This window comes from Bombina bombina, chromosome 6 (genome assembly GCF_027579735.1).
Source record: "Bombina bombina isolate aBomBom1 chromosome 6, aBomBom1.pri, whole genome shotgun sequence".
Taxonomy (NCBI): domain Eukaryota; kingdom Metazoa; phylum Chordata; class Amphibia; order Anura; family Bombinatoridae; genus Bombina; species Bombina bombina.
In genome coordinates this window covers 1,160,028,797-1,160,049,451 of record NC_069504.1, presented here as the reverse complement: position 1 = coordinate 1,160,049,451, position 20,655 = coordinate 1,160,028,797, and the positions used below count along the sequence as shown (strand labels likewise).

At 40.4% G+C, this 20,655-nt stretch overlaps 1 protein-coding gene across 1 annotated transcript in view; it reads left to right on the top strand.

Moving 5' to 3' along the window:
* Positions 1-354: 354 nt before the first annotated feature.
* Positions 355-20,655, top strand: part of MGST1 (microsomal glutathione S-transferase 1) — a gene marked incomplete in the record, with an annotated part of 157,566 nt that continues 137,265 nt past the window's right edge. Inside the window, 1 exon segment of the mRNA XM_053719142.1 lies at positions 355-448.

Below are 20,655 nucleotides of genomic sequence, written 5' to 3'. Positions count from 1 at the left end.
GTGTGTATTTAGTGTGTACAAGTTACTAATATGTGTGTATTTAGTGTATGCAAGTTACTAGTCTGTGTCTCGGTTACTTTATGTGTGTGTATAAAAGTTTGCTGAAAACAAGGCAAACCCTAAGCTGGTGTAGATTGTGTTGTGCAATCTGTAAAGGAATGAGCCAGCTTTCAGGGAGGAGGAAGCTGTACTGGGCGTGTGGGTGAGAGGTGACTGCTCTATCAGATGGGGGTGGGGAGATCTCAGGGTAGGGGGTGGGGGGATCTCAGGGTAGGGTGGGGAGAGATATCAGGGATGGGGTGGGGAGATCTCAGGGTAGGGCGGGGAGAGATCTCAGGGTAGGGGGTGGGGAGATCTCAGGGTAGGGTGGGGAGAGCCTCAGGGAGGGTACAGGGGTCAGACTCTGAGACAACACACAGAGCTCACGTGGCATCTCTTAGAGACACAGGTATAAGTTCTCTCTCTCTCTGTGTATAATGTGTTTTTGTCTTCTGATTTTTTTATTGCTGTTTATATTGCTGAAGATTCACTAACATCACTGTCTCACCAGTTCCTATGCTAAGCTTCTGGGGCCCATTCAGTAAACAACAGAGAGATAAGGGGCCCATTCTGTATACGTCTGTACTCTGTGTATGTCTGTATGAGTCTGTATTTTGTATGAGTCTGTACTCTGTGTATGTCTGTATGAGTCTGTATTCTGTATGAGTCTGTACTCTGTATATGTCTGTACTCTGTGTATGTCTGTATGAGTCTGTATTCTGTATGAGTCTGTATTCTGTATATGTCTGTATGAGTCTGTATTCTGTATACGTCTGTACTCTGTGTATGTCTGTATGAGTCTGTATTCTGTATGAGTCTGTACTCTGTATGAGTCTGTATACGTCTGTATGAGTCTGTATGAGTCTGTATTCTGTATACGTTTGTACTCTGTGTATGTCTGTATGAGTCTGTACTCTGTGTATGTCTGTATGAGTCTGTATTCTGTATGAGTCTGTACTCTGTGTATGTCTGTATGAGTCTGTATTCTGTATACGTCTGTACTCTGTGTATGTCTGTATACGTCTGTATGAGTCTGTATTCTGTATATGTCTGTACTCTGTGTATGTCTGTATGAGTCTGTATTCTGTATGAGTCTGTATTCTGTATATGTCTGTACTCTGTGTATGTCTGTATGAGTCTGTATTCTGTATACGTCTGTACTCTCTGTACATCTGTATGAGTCTGTACGTCTGTATACGTCTGAACTCTGTGTATACACAGACTCATACAGAGTACAGACTCATACAGACGTACAGATTCATACAGACGTACAGACTCATACAGACGTACAGACACATACAGACTACAGACTCATGCAGAATACAGACTCATGCAGACTCATGCAGATATACAGACTCATACAGATGTACAGACTCATACAGACATATACAGAATACAGACTCATACAGACGAACAGACATATACAGAGTACAAACTCATACAGACATACAGACTCATACAGAATACAGACATACAGATGTAAAGACTAATACAGACGTATAGAGTACAGACTCATACAGACGTACAGACTCATACAGACGTACAGACTCATACAGAATACAGACGTACAGACTCATACAGACATTCAGACTCATACAGACGTAGACTCATACAGACGTATACAGAATACAGACGTACAGACTTATACAGAATACAGACGTACAGACTCATACAGAGTACAGACTCATACAGACTTATACAGACTCATACAGACGTGTACAGACTCATACAGACGTATACAGAATTCAGACTTATACAGATGTACAGACTCATATAGACTTACAGACTCATGCAGATGTATACAAAGTACAGACTCATACAGACGTACTGAGTCATACAGACGTACAGACTCATACAGAATACAGACTCATACAGACGTACAGACTCATACAGACGTATGAGTCTGTGTATGTCTGTATGAGTCTGTACATGTCTGTATGAGTCTGTATTCTGTATAAGTCTGTATGAGTCTGTACGTCAGGATGAGTCTGTATTCTGTATGAGTCTGTACGTTTGTATGAATCTGTATGAGTTTGTACATCTGTATGAGTCTGTTTTCTGTATCAGTCTGTACGTCTGTATGAGTCTGTACTCTGTATACGTCTGTATGAGTCTGTACGTCTGTATGAGTCTGTATTCTGTATGAGTCTGTACGTCTGTATGACTCAGTACGTCTGTATGAGTCTGTACTTTGTATACATCTGCATGAGTCTGTACGTCTATATGAGTCTGTACATCTGTATAAGTCTGAATTCTGTATACGTCTGTACTCTGTGTATGTCTGTATGAGTCTGTACACGTCTGTATGAGTCTGTATTCTGTATGTCTGTATGAGTCTGTACTCTGTATGAGTCTGTACGTCTGTATGAGTCTGTATTCTGTATAAGTCTGTACATCTGTATTCTGTATACGTCTGTATGAGTCTACGTCTGTATGAGTCTGTATGTCTGTATGAGTCTGTACGTCTGTATTCTGTATGAGTCTGTATTCTGTATGAGTCTGTATTCTGTATGAGTCTGTACGTCTGTATGAGTCTGTACGTCTGTATGAGTCTGTACTCTATACGTCTGTATTAGTCTTTACATCTGTATGTCTGTATTCTGTATGAGTCTGTATGTCTGCATGAGTTTGTACTCTGTATATGTCTGTTCGTCTGTATGAGTCTGTATTCTGTATATGTCTGTATGAGTCTGTACATCTGTATGAGTCTGTATATCTGCATGAGTCTGCATGAGTCTGTATTCTGCATGAGTCTGTAGTCTGTATGAGTCTGTACGTCTGTATGAGTCTGTACGTCTGTATGAATCTGTACGTCTGTATGAGTCTGTATGAGTCTGTATTCTGTATGAGTCTGTATTCTGTATGAGTCTACATCTGTATGAGTCTGTATTCTGTATAAGTCTTCACTCTGTATACATCTGTATGAGTCTGTATGTCTGTATGAGTCTGTACGTCTGTATGAGTCTGTATTCTGTATGAGTCTGTATACATCTGTATGAGTCTGTATATGTCTGTATGAGTCTGTACATCTGTATGAATCTGTAAGTCTATATGAGTCTGTATGAATCTTTACGTCTGTCTGAGTCTGTCTGAGTCTGTATGAGTCTGTACGTCTGTGTGAGTCTGTACTCTGTATACGTATATATTAGTCTGTATTCTGTATGAGTCTGTATACGTCTGAATCTGTATGTCTGTATGAGTCTGTATGCTTTGAGTCTGTACGTCTGTATGAGTCTGTACGTCTGTATGAGTCTGTACGTCTGTATGAGTCTGTATTCTGTATGAGTCTGTATAAGTCTGTACTCTGTATACATTTGTATGAGTCTGTATGTTTGTATGAGTCTGTACTCTGTATACGTCTGTACTCTGTATGAGTCTGTATAAGTCTGTACTCTTTATACATTTGTATGAGTCTGTACGTTTGTATGAGTGTGTACTCTGTATACGTCTGTACGTCTGTATGAGTCTGTACTCTGTATACGTCTGTATGAGTCTGTACGTCTGTATGAGTCTGTACTTTGTATACATCTGCATGAGTCTGTACGTCTATATGAGTCTGTACATCTGTATAAATCTGAATTCTGTATACGTCTGTACTCTGTGTATGTCTGTATGAGTCTGTATTCTGTATAAGTCTGTATGAGTCTGTACTCTGTATGAGTCTGTACGTCTGTATGAGTCTGTATTCTGTATAAGTCTGTACGTCTGTATTCTGTATACGTCTGTATGAGTCTACGTCTGTATGAGTCTGTATGTCTGTATGAGTCTGTACGTCTGTATGAGTCTGTATTCTGTATGAGTCTGTACGTCTGTATGAGTCTGTACGTCTGTATGAGTCTGTACGTCTGTATGAGTCTGTACTCTGTATGAGTCTGTATTCTGTATGAGTCTACATCTGTATGAGTCTGTATTCTGTATAAGTCTTCACTCTGTATACATCTGAATGAGTCTGTACGTTTGTATGAGTCTGTACTCTGTATACGTCTGTACGTCTGTATGAGTCTGTATACATCTGTATGAGTCTGTATATGTCTGTATGAGTCTGTACATCTGTATGAATCTGTAAGTCTGTATGAGTCTGTATGAATCTTTACATCTGTCTGAGTCTGTCTGAGTCTGTATCAGTCTGTACTCTGTATACATTTGTATGAGTCTGTACGTTTGTATGAGTCTGTACTCTGTATAAGTCTTCACTCTGTATACATCTGTATGAGTCTGTACGTCTGTATGAGTCTGTACGTCTGTATGAGTCTGTATTCTGTATGAGTCTGTATACATCTGTATGAGTCTGTATATGTCTGTATGAGTCTGTACATCTGTATGAATCTGTAAGTCTGTATGAGTCTGTATGAATCTTTACATCTGTCTGAGTCTGTCTGAGTCTGTATAAGTCTGTACTCTGTATACATTTTTATGAGTCTGTACGTTTGTATGAGTCTGTACTCTGTATACGTCTGTACGTCTGTATGAGTCTGTACTCTGCATACGTCTGTATGAGTCTGTACGTCTGTATGAGTCTGTATTCTGTATGAGTCTGTACATCTGTATGACTCAGTACGTCTGTATGAGTCTGTACTTTGTATACATCTGCATGAGTCTGTACGTCTATATGAGTCTGTACATCTGTATAAGTCTGAATTCTGTATACGTCTGTACTCTGTGTATGTCTGTATGAGTCTGTATTCTGTATAAGTCTATATGAGTCTGTACTCTGTATGAGTCTGTACGTCTGTATGAGTCTGTATTCTGTATAAGTCTGTACGTCTGTATTCTGTATACGTCTGTATGAGTCTATGTCTGTATGAGTCTGTATGTCTGTATGAGTCTGTACGTCTGTATTCTGTATGAGTCTGTATTCTGTATGAGTCTGTACGTCTGTATGAGTCTGTACGTCTGTATGAGTCTGTACTCTATACGTCTGTATTAGACTTTACATCTGTATGTCTGTATTCTGCATGAGTCTGTATGTCTGTATGAGTTTGTACTCTGTATATGTCTGTTCGTCTGTATGAGTCTGTATATCTGCATGAGTCTGCATGAGTCTGTATTCTGCATGAGTCTGTAGTCTGTATGAGTCTGTACGTCTGTATGAGTCTGTACGTCTGTATGAATCTGTACGTCTGTATGAGTCTGTACTCTGTATGAGTCTGTATTCTGTATGAGTCTGTATTCTGTATGAGTCTACATCTGTATGAGTCTGTATTCTGTATAAGTCTTCACTCTGTATACATCTGTATGAGTCTGTACGTCTGTATGAGACTGTACGTCTGTATGAGTCTGTATTCTGTATGAGTCTGTATACATCTGTATGAGTCTGTATATTGTAACGGTACCAACCGGATACCAAGGGTTAACACCAGGGAACAATGTCCTGCATAGGGAATCAGCAGTTAACAACCCAGCCAGTTTTCAGGTTTTAAACAGAATAACACTTTATTTGAAGGCAGCATACAGATTTATACAGGTTTTTGACCCCCCCCCCAGATGGGGGTGGAAAGAATGTTGTACATTAGATAAAAGGGAGAAGCGCCCTTGACATGATACAATAGGATTATATTACTTAAACACTTCAACCACAGGACACTCTTGACTCTCCTTATCACTTAGGCGTTTCTCTCTGGGGGTGATCAAACAATAGAATGCTAAGCATTAATTAGATTGTAGCTGGAGCCAGCCACTTGTGGTTAGAAAATAAAGTTAACACTTTCAGTCCTGACCGAAGGGTCTGTCACAGACAACCTTTCTTACGTTATAGTCCAGAAGTGGCTAGGTTTGCCACAATGCTCCCCCAGAACCAAGCCGGCATACACAGTCTGATCCCAACGGATCGGCTTGGGGATGTCCGGGGCAACAACTTTCGGCTCAAGTAAGCTACGGGGTGTTCTCCGCCATCTGCTCCAACTTGGCTCAGTACTGCCCCCACCCCAAACATGGAAGCGTCTCTTCCCGGAGGGACTGGGCTTGGGTAGTCACAGGGTTAACATTAGCGGGATCCATGGGAGCATAGGCAGAAACAAGGGGGGCCAAGTCATTTCCAAGGAGAACATCAGCAGGTAAGTCCTTCTTGACCCCCACATTCACAAGTCTAGCGCCCACTCCCCAATCCAAATGTACCCTGGCAACAGGTAGGCGGAACACAGTGCCCCCTGCTACCCTCACAGCCACAGTGTCTCCAGTGTGCTGTTTCTCAGGCACCAAGTTCTCTTGAAGCAAGGTCATGGTAGCACCAGTATCCCGTAGACAACTGACCTCCTTCCCATTCACTTTAACCCGTTGCCGGTTATTCCGGTGGGCAGCTTGCACGGGGTCTGCTTCATGTAGGCTGCCCCAGCATTCTGGCGCCTCTACGTAGCGGGCCACAGGCTGAGGATTATGTGGGATTCCGCCAGCGGGTCTTCTCCAGGACTGTGCTTGATTCGCTGCATTTAGGGGACACTCTGGTCTTTTGTGCCCTAGTTGCTTACATCCAAAGCACCGAATAGGTTGTGAGTAGCCCCGCGAATTGAACCAGGCTCTCTGAGGGTAGTTCGTGGCCGGAGGCCGTGTGGTATAGCGGTGCGCCGGGGGTTGGTAACTGGCAGCTGCTGGGGTGACTGGGGGTCTGTACTCCACTCTAGCAGTGGGCAATCGGTATACTGCTCCCCCTGCCCCTCGTACTGCCACGGATCCGCCAGTGGGTGCTGTATCCGGCACCAAATGGGGAGCTATCAGGGTTAAAGTAGCTCCCGAATCCCGAAGTCCCTGGACCGACATCACCTCATGCAGAATTCCCAGGGGTTCCTCGGCTTGGGTGCTCAACACCTCATGAGCGGCTGGCTCCGTTTGGTAATGGTGAGCAGCCGCCCTTGGGGCCAGGTTCTGTCTGACCTGGTTCCAAGCTTGTCTGCTCCGATTTTGGGTGCACTCACGTGCCATATGTCCCCACTGCTTGCAGGTGTGGCATTGTATATTAGCCCGTCCGTTGTTAGGCTGTAGTCCATGGTGCCTCCTGGCATCAAAATGCTGGTCTGCTAATCTGGCTGCTTCGGTTAAGGTGAGGGGTTTTCGATCTCTCACCCATTCTTGGGCTTCTGGGGACAAGCCGTTAAAGAATTGCTCCAACAGCATCAGTTGTCGCAATTCTTCCATGGTGGTAGCTTGGCTGGCCTGTATCCACCCCTGAGATGCTTGATCCAGCTTGTGGGCCCACTCTGCATGGGAATCTCTTTCTGGCTTGCGCAGGCCTCTAAACTTGCGCCGGTATGCCTCTGAGGTAATGGCATATCTTTCCAAGATCGCTCTCTTCACTTTAGCGTAATCCTTGCTGTCCTCCCTGGGTACAGCGTGATACGCTTCCGCTGCCCTACCGGCTAGCTTGCCTGCTAGCACCGGCACCCATACGGACTGCTCCAAATCATGTAACTCGCACAGTCTCTCAAAATCCTGTAAATACCCATCAATCTCATCCTTCTCCTCACAAAACATTTTAAATGCATGGTATGGGATTTTGGGTCTTACTGGGTTGCTGAGTGCGTCCAAAATGGATTCTGCTCGGGAGGATGCATTCCGCGGACTGTGTGCCATCACGTACTCCTGCACATCTGCCATTACCACGGATAGCATATCCCGTGGTACAGGTTGGGGTAAAAATTCCAGCCTGGTCCTCATTTCCCTCTGGTATAGGGTCTCCTCCATGGCTGCTGGAGGCGTAGCGCTGCGAGCTCTGTCTCCCTCCATCAGCTCAGCAATTAATATAGCCTTGGGTTTGCTGCTGCCTATCTTTCCCCTGGCTTCTAGCAGTTCCTTTTACGTTTGTCTCTTTAGCTTAGAATAATCCATCTCCATTCACTTCGGTCCCTGGTACTCCTTCCATCTTAGTCAGTATTGTAGTAATCCCCCTCTTCCTGAGGTTACTGGCTTGTGTAGTTGCTCTTCTGGGCGATAAGGTTCATTCCGTCGCTTGCCACCAATTGTAACGGTACCAACCGGATACCAAGGGTTAACACCAGGGAACAATGTCCTGCATAGGGAATCAGCAGTTCACAACCCAGCCAGTTTTCAGGTTTTAAACAGAATAACACTTTATTTGAAGGCAGCATACAGATTTATACAGGTTTTTGACCCCCCCCCCCCCAGATGGGGGTGGAAAGAATGTTGTACATTAGATAAAAGGGAGAAGTGCCCTTGACATGATACAATAGGATTATATTACTTAAACACTTCAACCACAGGACACTCTTGACTCTCCTTATCACTTAGGCGTTTCTCTCTGGGGGTGATCAAACAATAGAATGCTAAGCATTAATTAGATTGTAGCTGGAGCCAGCCACTTGTGGTTAGAAAATAAAGTTAACACTTTCAGTCCTGACCGAAGGGTCTGTCACAGACAACCTTTCTTACGTTATAGTCCAGAAGTGGCTAGGTTTGCCACATATATGTCTGTATGAGTCTGTACATCTGTATGAATCTGTAAGTCTGTATGAATCTTTACATCTGTCTGAGTCTGTCTGAGTCTGTATGAGTCTGTTCGTCTGTGTGAGTCTATACGTCTGTATGAGTCTGTACTCTGTATACGTATGTATTAGTCTGTATTCTGTATGAGTCTGTATACGTCTGAATCTGTACGTCTGTATGAGTCTGTATGCTTTGAGTCTGTACGTCTGTATGAGTCTGTACGTCTGTATGAGTCTGTATTCTGTATGAGTCTGTATAAGTCTGTACTCTGTATACATCTGTATGAGTCTGTATATGTCTGTATGAGTCTGTACATCTGTATGAATCTGTAAGTCTGTATGAGTCTGTATGAATCTTTACATCTGTCTGAGTCTGTCTGAGTCTGTATGAGTCTGTACGTCTGTGTGAGTCTATACGTCTGTATGAGTCTGTACTCTGTATACGTATGTATTAGTCTGTATTCTGTATGAGTCTGTATACGTCTGAATCTGTACGTCTGTATGAGTCTGTATGCTTTGAGTCTGTACGTCTGTATAAGTCTGTACTCTGTATACATTTGTATGAGTCTGTACGTTTGTATGAGTCTGTACTCTGTATACGTCTGTACTCTGTATGAGTCTCTATAAGTCTGTACTCTGTATACATTTGTATGAGTCTGTATGTTTGTATGAGTCTGTACTCTGTATACGTCTGTACGTCTGTATGAGTCTGTACTCTGTATACGTCTGTATGAGTCTGTACGTCTGTATGAGTCTGTATTCTGTATGAGTCTGTACATCTGTATGACTCAGTACGTCTGTATGAGTCTGCACTTTGTATACATCTGCATGAGTCTGTACGTCTATATGAGTCTGTACATCTGTATAAGTCTGAATTCTGTATACGTCTGTACTCTGTGTATGTCTGTATGAGTCTGTATTCTGTATAAGTCTGTATGAGTCTGTACTCTGTATGAGTCTGTACGTCTGTATGAGTCTGTATTCTGTATAAGTCTGTACGTCTGTATTCTGTATACGTCTGTATGAGTCTACGTCTGTATGAGTCTGTATGTCTGTATGAGTCTGTACGTCTGTATTCTGTATGAGTCTGTATTCTGTATGAGTCTGTATGTCTGTATGAGTTTGTACTCTGTATATGTCTGTTCGTCTGTATGAGTCTGTATTCTGTATATGTCTGTATGAGTCTGTACATCTGTATGAGTCTGTATATCTGCATGAGTCTGCATGAGTCTGTATTCTGCATGAGTCTGTAGTCTGTATGAGTCTGTACGTCTGTATGAGTCTGTACGTCTGTATGAATCTGTACGTCTGTATGAGTCTGTACTCTGTATGAGTCTGTATTCTGTATGAGTCTGTATTCTGTATGAGTCTACATCTGTATGAGTCTGTATTCTGTATAAGTCTTCACTCTGTATACATCTGTATGAGTCTGTACGTCTGTATGATTCTGTACGTCTGTATGAGTCTGTATTCTGTATGAGTCTGTATACATCTGTATGAGTCTGTATATGTCTGTATGAGTCTGTACATCTGTATGAATCTGTAAGTCTGTATGAGTCTGTATGAATCTTTACATCTGTCTGAGTCTGTCTGAGTCTGTATGAGTCTGTACGTCTGTGTGAGTCTATACGTCTGTATGAGTCTGTACTCTGTATACGTATGTATTAGTCTATATTCTGTATGAGTCTGTATACGTCTGAATCTGTACGTCTGTATGAGTCTGTATGCTTTGAGTCTGTACGTCTGTATGAGTCTGTACGTCTGTATGAGTCTGTATTCTGTATGAGTCTGTATAAGTCTGTACTCTGTATACATTTGTATGAGTCTGTACGTTTGTATGAGTCTGTACTCTGTATACGTCTGTACTCTGTATGAGTCTGTATAAGTCTGTACTCTGTATACATTTGTATGAGTCTGTACGTTTGTATGAGTCTGTACTCTGTATACGTCTGTACGTCTGAATGAGTCTGTACTCTGTATACGTCCGTATGAGTCTGTACGTCTGTATGAGTCTGTATTCTGTATGAGTCTGTACATCTGTATGACTCAGTACGTCTGTATGAGTCTGTACTTTGTATACATTTGCATGAGTCTGTACGTCTATATGAGTCTGTACATCTGTATAAGTCTGAATTCTGTATACGTCTGTACTCTGTGTATGTCTGTATGAGTCTGTATTCTGTATAAGTCTGTATGAGTCTGTACTCTGTATGAGTCTGTACGTCTGTATGAGTCTGTATTCTGTATAAGTCTGTACGTCTGTTTTCTGTATACGTCTGTATGAGTCTACGTCTGTATGAGTCTGTATGTCTGTATGAGTCTGTACATCTGTATTCTGTATGAGTCTGTATTCTGTATGAGTCTGTACGTCTGTATGAGTCTGTACGTCTGTATGAGTCTGTACTCTATACGTCTGTATTAGTCTTTACATCTGTATGTCTGTATTCTGTATGAGTCTGTATGTCTGTATGAGTTTGTACTCTGTATATGTCTGTTCGTCTGTATGAGTCTGTATTCTGTATATGTCTGTATGAGTCTGTACATCTGTATGAGTCTGTATATCTGCATGAGTCTGCATGAGTCTGTATTCTGCATGAGTCTGTACGTCTGTATGAGTCTGTACGTCTGTATGAATCTGTACGTCTGTATGAGTCTGTACTCTGTATGAGTCTGTATTCTGTATGAGTCTGTATTCTGTATGAGTCTGTATTCTGTATGAGTCTACATCTGTATGAGTCTGTATTCTGTATAAGTCTTCACTCTGTATACATCTGTATGAGTCTGTATGTCTGTATGAGTCTGTACGTCTGTATGAGTCTGTATTCTGTATGAGTCTGTATAAGTCTGTACTCTGTATACATTTGTATGAGTCTGTACGTTTGTATGAGTCTGTACTCTGTATACGTCTGTACTCTGTATGAGTCTGTATAAGTCTGTACTCTGTATACATTTGTATGTGTCTGTACTCTGTATACGTCTGTACTCTGTATGAGTCTGTATCAGTCTGTACTCTGTGTATGTCTGTACTCTGTATACATCTGTATGAGTCTGAACGTTTGTATGAGTCTGTATGTCTGTATGAGTCTGTATTCTGTATGAATCTGTATTCTATATGAGTCTGTATTCTGTATGAGTCTGTACGTCTGTATGAGTCTGTACTCTGTGTAACGGTACCAACCGGATACCAAGGGTTAACACCAGGGAACAATGTCCTGCATAGGGAATCAGCAGTTCACAACCCAGCCAGTTTTCAGGTTTTAAACAGAATGAATTTTATTAAGGCTCATATGCCCAGTATTTATGCAGGTCTGACCCCCCCCAGAAGGGGGGTTGAAAGAATGTTGTACATTAGATGGAGGGAACATGCCCTTTTACATGATACAATAGAATACCTTGCTCAAGCTGATAACAATTTAAACACAGACACACACTTGGCTTTCCTTATCATCTAGGGTCTGCTCTCTGAGGTTGATTAAACAATGGACTGTGTATCAATAACATTAATGACAGTGCATAATAGCTGAGGCTAAAGCTGAACACAGTTAACTCTTTCAGTGCTGACAGAAGGGTCTGTCACATCTACATAGCACAATATACAGCCTATAGACAACCTTTCTTACGTTATAGTCCAGAAGTGGCTAGGTTTGCCACACTCTGTATACGTCTGTACTCTGTATGAGTCTGTATGAGTCTGTATTCTGTATGAGTCTACGTCTGTATGAGTCTGTATTCTGTATACGTCTGTACTCTGTATACGTCTGTACTATGTATACATCTGTATGAGTCTGTATGTCTGTATGAGTCTGTATGTCTGTATGAGTCTGTATTTTATATGAGTCTGTATTCTGTATGAGTCTGTATTCTGTATGAGTCTGTACGTCTGTATGAGTCTGTACTCTGTATATGTCTGTACTCTGTATGAGTCTGTATTCTGTATGAGTCTGTATTCTGTATACGTTTGTACTCTGTATACGTCTGTACTATGTATACATCTGTATGAGTCTGTACGTCTGTATGAGTCTGTACTTCTGTATGAGTCTGTATTCTGTATGAGTCTGTACGTCTGTACTTTGTATACGTCTGTACTCTGTATGAGTCTGTATTCTGTATGAGTCTGTACATCTGTATGAATCTGTAAGTCTGTATGAGTCTGTATGAATCTTTACGTCTGAGTCTGTATGAGTCTGTGTGAGTCTATACGTCTGTATGAGTCTGTACTCTGTATACGTCTGTATATGTCTGTATTTTGCATGAGTCTGTATACGTCTATATGAGTCTGTACGAGTCTGTATGCTTTGAGTCTGTACGTCTGTACGAGTCTGTACGTCTGTATGAGTCTGTTTTCTGTATGAGTTTGTATTATGTATAAGTCTGTACTCTGTATACATTTGTATGAGTCTGTAAGTTTGTATGAGTCTGTACGTCTTTATGAGTCTGTATGTACGTCTGTATGAGTCTGTACTCTGTATAAATCTGTACTCTGAATACATCTGTATGAGTCTGTACGTTTTTATGAGTCTGTGCATCTTTATGAGTCTGTATGTCTGTATAAGTCTGTATGAGTCTGTACTCTGTATAAATCTGTACTCTCTGTACGTCTGTATGGCTGTATAAGTCTGCATGAGTCTGTATTCTGCATAAGTCTGTACTATCTATACAATATAAGAAAACTTGCAGAAACACCGTGGTTAGGTTTAAAACATAGACTTTATTAGGAAATTTCCAGGGTGTATAAACCCTGAGGGTAAAAAAACAGTACAATCTGTGCAATATCCGACAAAAATAAGTGTCTGCCCGGTTTCGGCTGCTTAAAAATACAAATCCTTTGCAGGTTAAAAACCTTTGTCTGACTGCCTATTGGATATAGGGATTCTCACACCTCCCTTACCTTACCCAATCAGGCTACTAATTAGTCAAAGCACTCCTAAACGACGAACAGCTTATTATAATTTGCTCTTGCTGCTCTGACTAACCCCCTCACAAATACTGTAGATAAAGTTACATAGTGTTACCACATTCCCTTCCTATAAACCCATTTCATATCACATGGTATCTATTGTTTATATCTCTCAAGTATCTACTTACAATCTCAACAGAGCCTGTAGTGCAATAATGCCATCTAGTTAACCCTTGGGATCCTGGGAGTTTGCAGAAACTGACATGTAATAGAATAGACTGTGTCCATACATTTTAGCTTATCTATATTTACATGCATTTCTATTTTTATGTAAGCCGCAGATTTCTACTTAAAGACATACGCCTAGATTTAGAGTTTTATCGGTAACGACCCGCGTAGCTAACACTGGCTTTTTTTTCCGCCCACCTTTTAAATACCGCTGGTATTTAGAGTTCACAGAAGGGCTGCGTTAGGCTCCAAAAAGGGAGCGTAGAGCATAATTTACCGCCACTGCAACTCTCAATACCAGCGGTGCTTACAGACGCGGCCAGCTTCAAAAACGTGCTCGTGCACGATTCCCCCATAGAAAACAATGGGGCATTTTGAGCTGAAAAAAAAACCTAACACCTGAAAAAAGCAGCGTTCAGCTCCTAACGCAGCCCCATTGTTTCCTATGGGGAAACACTTCCTATGTCTGCACCTAACACCCTAACATGTACCCCGAGTCTAAACACCCCTAACCTTACACTTATTAACCCCTAATCTGCCGCCCCCGCTATCGCTGACCCCTGCATATTATTACTAACCCCTAATCTGCCGCTCCGTACACCGCCGCAACCTACATTATACCTATGTACCCCTAATCTGCTGCCCATAACACCGCCGACCCCTATATTATATTTATTAACCCCTAATCTGCCCCCCACAACGTCGCCTCCACCTACCTACAATTATTAACCCCTAATCTGCCGACCGGACCTCACCGCTACTATAATAAATGTATTAACCCCTAAAGCTAAGTCTAACCCTAACACTAACACCCCCCTAAGTTAAATATAATTTAAATCTAACAAAATAAATTAACTCTTATTAAATAAATTATTCCTATTTAAAGCTAAATACTTACCTGTAAAATAAACCCTAATATAGCTACAATATAAATTATAATTATATTGTAGCTTTTTTAGGATTAATATTTATTTTACAGGCAACTTTGTAATTATTTTAACCAGGTACAATAGCTATTAAATAGTTAATAACTATTTAATAGCTACCTAGTTAAAATAATTACAAAATTACCTGTAAAATAAATCCTAACCTAAGTTACAATTAAACCTAACACTACACTATCAATAAATTAATTAAATAAAATACCTACAATTATCTACAATTAAACCTAACACTACACTATCAATAAATTAATTAAATACAATACCTACAAATAAATACAATTAAATAAACTAACTAAAGTACAAAAAATAAAAAAGAACTAAGTTACAAAAAATAAAAAAATATTTACAAACATTAGAAAAATATTACAACAATTTTAAACTAATTAAACCTACTCTAAGCCCCCTAATAAAATAACAAAGCCCCCCAAAATAAAAAAAATGCCCTACCCTATTCTAAAATTAAAATAGAAAAGCTCTTTTACATTACCAGCCCTTAAAAGGGCCCTTTGCGGGGCATGCCCCAAAGAATTCAGCTCTTTTGCCTGTAAAAAAAAACATACAATACCCCCCCCAACATTACAACCCACCACCCACATACCCCTAATCTAACCCAAACCCCCCTTAAATAAACCTAACACTAAGCCCCTGAAGATTTCCCTACCTTGTCTTCAGCGCACCGGGTCCCGATCGGTCCAGAAGAGCCTCTGAAGTCTTCATCCAAGCCCAAGCAGGGGCTGAAGAGTGACGTCCATCCTCCGGCTGAAGACTTGATCCAAGCGGCGGCTAAGGAATTCCATCTTCGGGCAGAAGTCTTCATCCTATCCAGGCAGAAGAGTAGATCCGGACCGGCAAACATCTTCATCCAAGCCGCATCTTCTATGTTCTTCCATCCGATGATGAGCGGCTCCATCTTGAAGACCTCCGGCGCGGATCCATCCTCTTCTTCCGACGACTAGACGACGAATGAAGGTTCTTTTAAGGGACGTCATCCAAGATGGCGTCCCTCGAATTCCGATTGGCTGATAGAATTAAGGTAGAATTAAGGTAGGAAAATTCTGATTGGCTGATGGAATCAGCCAATCAGTTTCAAGTTCAATCCGATTGGCTGATCCGATCAGCCAATCAGATTGAGCTTGCATTCTATTGGCTGTTCCGATGAATTTTCCTACCTTAATTCCGATTGGCTGATAGAATCCTATCAGCCAATCGGAATTTGAGGGACGCCATCTTGGATGACGTCCCTTAAAGGAACCTTCATTCGTCGTCTAGTCGTCGGAAGAAGAGGATGGATCCGCGCCGGAGGTCTTCAAGATGGAGCCGCTCATCATCGGATGGAAGAACATAGAAGATGCGGCTTGGATGAAGATGTTTGCCGGTCCGGATCTACTCTTCTGCCCGGATAGGATGAAGACTTCTGCCCGAAGATGGAATTCTTTAGCCGCAGCTTGGATCAAGACTTCAGCCGGAGGATGGACGTCACTCTTCAGCCCCCGCTTGGGCTTGGATGAAGACTTCGGAGGCTCTTCTGGACCGATCGAGACCCGGTGTGGTGAAGACAAGGTAGGGAGATCTTCAGGGGCTTAGTGTTAGGATTATTTAAGGGGGGTTTGGGTTAGATTAGGGGTATGTGGGTGGTGGGTTGTAATGTTGGGGGGGGTATTGTATGTTTTTTTTTACAGGCAAAAGAGCTGAATTCTTTGGGGCATGCCCAGCAAAGGGCCCTTTTAAGGGCTGGTAAGGTAAAAGAGCTTTTCTATTTTAATTTTTGAATAGGGTAGGGCATTTTTTTTATTTTGGGGGGCTTTGTTATTTTATTAGGGGGCTTAGAGTAGGTGTAATTAAAATTGTTGTAATATTTTTCTAATGTTTGTAAATATTTTTTTATTTTTTGTAACTTAGTTCTTTTTTATTTTTTGTACTTTAGTTAGTTTATTTAATTGTATTTATTTGTAGGTATTGTATTTAATTAATTTATTGATAGTGTAGTGTTAGGTTTAATTGTAGATAATTGTAGGTATTTTATTTAATTAATTTATTGATAGTGTAGTGTTAGGTTTAATTGTAACTTAGGTTAGGATTTATTTTACAGGTAATTTTGTAATTATTTTAACTAGGTAGCTATTAAATAGTTATTAACTATTTAATAGCTATTGTACCTGGTTAAAATAATTACAAAGTTTCCTGTAAAATAAATATTAATCCTAAAATAGCTACAATATAATTATAATTTATATTGTAGCTATATTAGGGTTTATTTTACAGGTAAGTATTTAGCTTTAAATAGGAATAATTTATTTAATAAGAGTTAATTTATTTTGTTAGATTTAAATTATATTTAACTTAGGGGGGTGTTAGGGTTAGGGTTAGACTTAGCTTTAGGGGTTAATACATTTATTATAGTAGCGGTGAAGTCCGGTCGGCATATTAGGGGTTAATAATTGTAGGTAGGTGTCGGCGATGTTAGGGAGGGCAGATTAGGGGTTAATACTATTTATTATAGGGTTATTGAGGCGGGAGTGAGGCGGATTAGGGGTTAATGCATTTATTATAGTGGCGGTGAGGTCCGGTCGGCAGATTAGGGGTTAATAATTGTAGGTAGGTGGAGGCGACGTTGGGGGCGGCAGATTAGGGGTTAATAAATATAATATAGGGGTCGGCGGTGTTAGGGGCAGCAGATTAGGGGTAAATAGGGATAACGTAGCTGGCGGCGGTGTGCGGTCAGCAGATTAGGGGTTAAATTTTTTTAATAGAGTGGCAGCGATGTGGGGGGGCCTCGGTTTAGGGGTACATAGGTAGTTTATGGGTGTTAGTGTACTTTAGAGCACAGTAGATAAGAGCTTTATGAACCGGCGTTAGCCCAGAAAGCTCTTAACTCCTGACTTTTTTTCTGCGGCTGGAGTTTTGTCGTTAGATTTCTAACGCTCACTTCAGCAAAGAATCTAAATACCGGCGTTAGAAAGATCCCATTGAAAAGATAGGATACGCAAATGGCATAGGGGGATCTGCGGTATTGAAAAGTCACGGCTGCAAACTGAGCGTTAGACCCTTACCTACAAGACTCTAAATACCAGCGGTAGCCCAAAACCAGCGTTAGGAGCCTCTAACGCTGGTTTTGACGGCTAAATCTAGCCGATAGTTTATTAGGGTCATGCTTCCTGAATTCAGAAGGCTCGCCCCTATCACCCAATCCGATGCCAGGGTTACCTTTTCTTTTATGTAATTGGCAAGAGTCCATGAGCTAGTGACGTATGGGATATACATTCATACCAGGAAGGGGCAAAGTTTCCCAAACCTCAAAATGCCTATAAATACACCTCCCACCACACCCACAATTCAGTTTTACAAACTTATTTATTATTATTATTATTATTATTATCAGTTATTTGTAGAGCGCCAACAGTTTCCGCAGAACTTTGCCTACAGTGTTTGTCAGACGGATGTGAAGAGAGTATCGCCTATTGATTTTATGGTTTCTCTCACGGGAAATCTTTTCAAGGGTTCTCTGTTATCGGTCGTAGAGATTCATCTCCTACCTCCCTTTTCAGATCGACGATATACTCTTTATATACCATTACCTCTGCTGATAGTTTTCAGTACTGGTTTGGCTATCTGCTATATGTGGATGAGGGTCTTTCAGTAAGTATGTATCATTATTTAAGACACTCTCAGCTATGGTTGGCGCTTTATGTATTAATATAAAGTTTTAAATATATGTATTTTACTTATATTTGCCATGAGTCAGGTCTATGTGTATTTCCCTTTGCAGTGTAAACAGTTTCAGTATAGGAATAATGTTTGGGAAGTTTATTTAAACTTTTTTTCTTACCTGGGGTTCAGTCTTTTTCTAATTTGACTTGTTTCTCAATTTTTTGTATTTCATCATTTCCTGCGTCTTTGCTGACGCTATTTGTTTTGGCATGATGTTGCGTTTGTTATGACGCAAGTTGCGTCATTTCCTGGTGTTAGTTTTGAGCCAAAAAATTGTTTAACTTCATTTTGCGTAATGCGTCATTCTTGGCGCCAAAATTGAGTAATTTTACCCCTCTATTGCTTGCTGTTTTCATGAATTTTGAAAACTATTATGCCTGCTTTTTTATTTTAATTTTTGTTTTAAAAAATACTATCTTTATTTTTCTATCTACTGAAACTGTTACATTGTGGAAATTGAATATTTTGCCTAATGTTATTTTTAGAAACTGTGATGCCCTGAAACACAATTCTACAAAGCTAAGTGTGTTCTTTTCATTGTTAAGCTGTTGTTATTTTCTTCAGCTCAATTTTGTGGCATTTATTTATTTTATGCTAGTAATGTTTCTATATGTGCAATGACATTTACTGTTTTTACTTACTCAGTTCATGTACTTGATTTAATCTGCAAACATCACGTTATTGCTTTTATCATAAAGGTTATGACTGCTATTATGCCTTTAAGTAAACTTACCAGGTCTTTTTAAAATTGTTAAGATTTAATTAATTTTGTTCTGACCGACAGCATGCTTAAGTTTATTCTACTGATGAAGGTTTTCTTTGCCTCAAAGAATCCTGTATCAGAGACAGTTTTATTAAAAATCTCCTTATTTTTCATTTGAACATTCTTTGTTCTTTGTTAAGGAAAATTTGTTATTTTTAGCTTTTAGGAGCCAAGTCCCCCTATTAACTATCAGCTAGATTACGAGTTTTGAGCGCTATAGGGAAATTAACGATCACCACAAAAGTGGCGTTATTTCACCTCCCTATAGCGCTGCTATTACAAGTTTACAAAAACCCGGCTTGCGCGGGCGATATGGTGGCGTTGATCTCCATACCTCACCCAAATAAAAGCGCTTGTGCACGATTTCCCCATAGACATCAATGGAGAGATCCGGCAAAAAAAAAATGACTAACACCTGCAATCGCGGGAACAAAAGCTCTGTATTGCAGCCCCATGTCATTGGGGAAAGAAAAAGTTACGTTTAAAGCTAACACCCTAACATAAAAACCACGTCTAAACACCCCTAATCTGCCGCCCCCTACATACAGTTATTATCCCCTAATCTGCTGCCCTTAACATTGCCACCACCTAAATAAACTATTAACCCCTAAATTGCCGCTCCCGATATCGCCACCACCTAAATACACTTATTAACCCCTAATTTGCCGCTCTTAAAATTGCCGCCACCTACATTACAGTTATTAACCCCTAATCGGCTGCCCCCAATGTCGCCGCCACTATACTAAAATTATTAACCCCTAAACCTCTGGCCTCCCATATCACTAACACTAAATAAATATATTAACCCCTAACTTAAATTTAATTAAAAATAAATCTAAATAAAATAGATTTATTACCTAAATAATACCTATTAAAAACTAAATACTTACCTGTGAAATAAAACCTAAGCTAACTACAATATAACTAATAGTTATATTGTATCTAGCTTAGGTTTTATTTTTATTTCACAGGTAAGTTTGTATTTATTTTAACTAGGTAGATTAGTTAGTAAACAGTTATTAACTATTTACTAGCTACCTAATTAAAATAAATACAAAGTTACCTGTACAATAAAACCTAACCTGCCTAACACTAAAACCTAACATTACAATAAAATAAATTAAATTAAATTAATAAAATACAATTATCTAAATTACAAAAAAAACCAAAATATCAAAAATAAAAAACGAATTACTCCTAATCTAATAGCCCTATCAAAATAAAAAGCCCCCCCAAATAAAAAAACACTAGCCTAATAGGATTTTTTCCCGTTTAATTCCTATTGGCTGATAGAATTCTATCAGCCAATCGGAATGTAAGGGACACCATCTTGGATGACTTAAAGGGAACCTTAATTTTTCAGCGACGACCGTAAGAAGAGGATGCTCCTCGTCGGATGTCTTGAAGATGGACCCGCTCTGCGCCGGATGGATGAAGATAGAAGATGCCGTCTGGATGAAGACTTCTGCCCGCTTGGATGAAGACTTCTGCCCGCTTGGATGAAGACTTCTGCGGGCTTCGATGAGGACTTCTGCCCGCTTGGATGAACACTTCTGCCGCCTGGATGAGGATGGATGTCTGGTCTTCGAAAACTGTAGGATCGTCAGGAGTTAGTGTTAGGTTTTTTTAAGGGTTTATTGGGTG